This window comes from Chrysochloris asiatica, unplaced genomic scaffold (genome assembly GCF_000296735.1).
Source record: "Chrysochloris asiatica unplaced genomic scaffold, ChrAsi1.0 scaffold00126, whole genome shotgun sequence".
NCBI lineage: Eukaryota > Metazoa > Chordata > Mammalia > Afrosoricida > Chrysochloridae > Chrysochloris > Chrysochloris asiatica.
This window is the reverse complement of record NW_006408644.1, coordinates 9961260-9961577: the sequence shown is the minus strand read 5'-3', so window position 1 is coordinate 9961577 and position 318 is coordinate 9961260.

Below are 318 nucleotides of genomic sequence, written 5' to 3'. Positions count from 1 at the left end.
TTGGTCCAGGTACAGATTCCTCATGAGTACAACTAAGTGTTCTGGAATACTCATACTTCGCAATGTTGTTCATAGCTTGTCATGATCCATACAATCGAAAGCCTTTGCATAGTCAATAAGGCAATGTGACTGATTGGAATACCTAAAATAGGGCTACAATGTTCCCATTGAATGAGGCTTCCTGCAGAGCTTCTGCATTACATAAGAACTGCATTCCAGAATCTTCTGAGGTGTGAAATTTCCTCTTGAAGGGACAAGCAGACCAGCCTGAATCAGCTTGAAGAACAGAAGATACTTCTTGAAAGAAAGACCAACAAC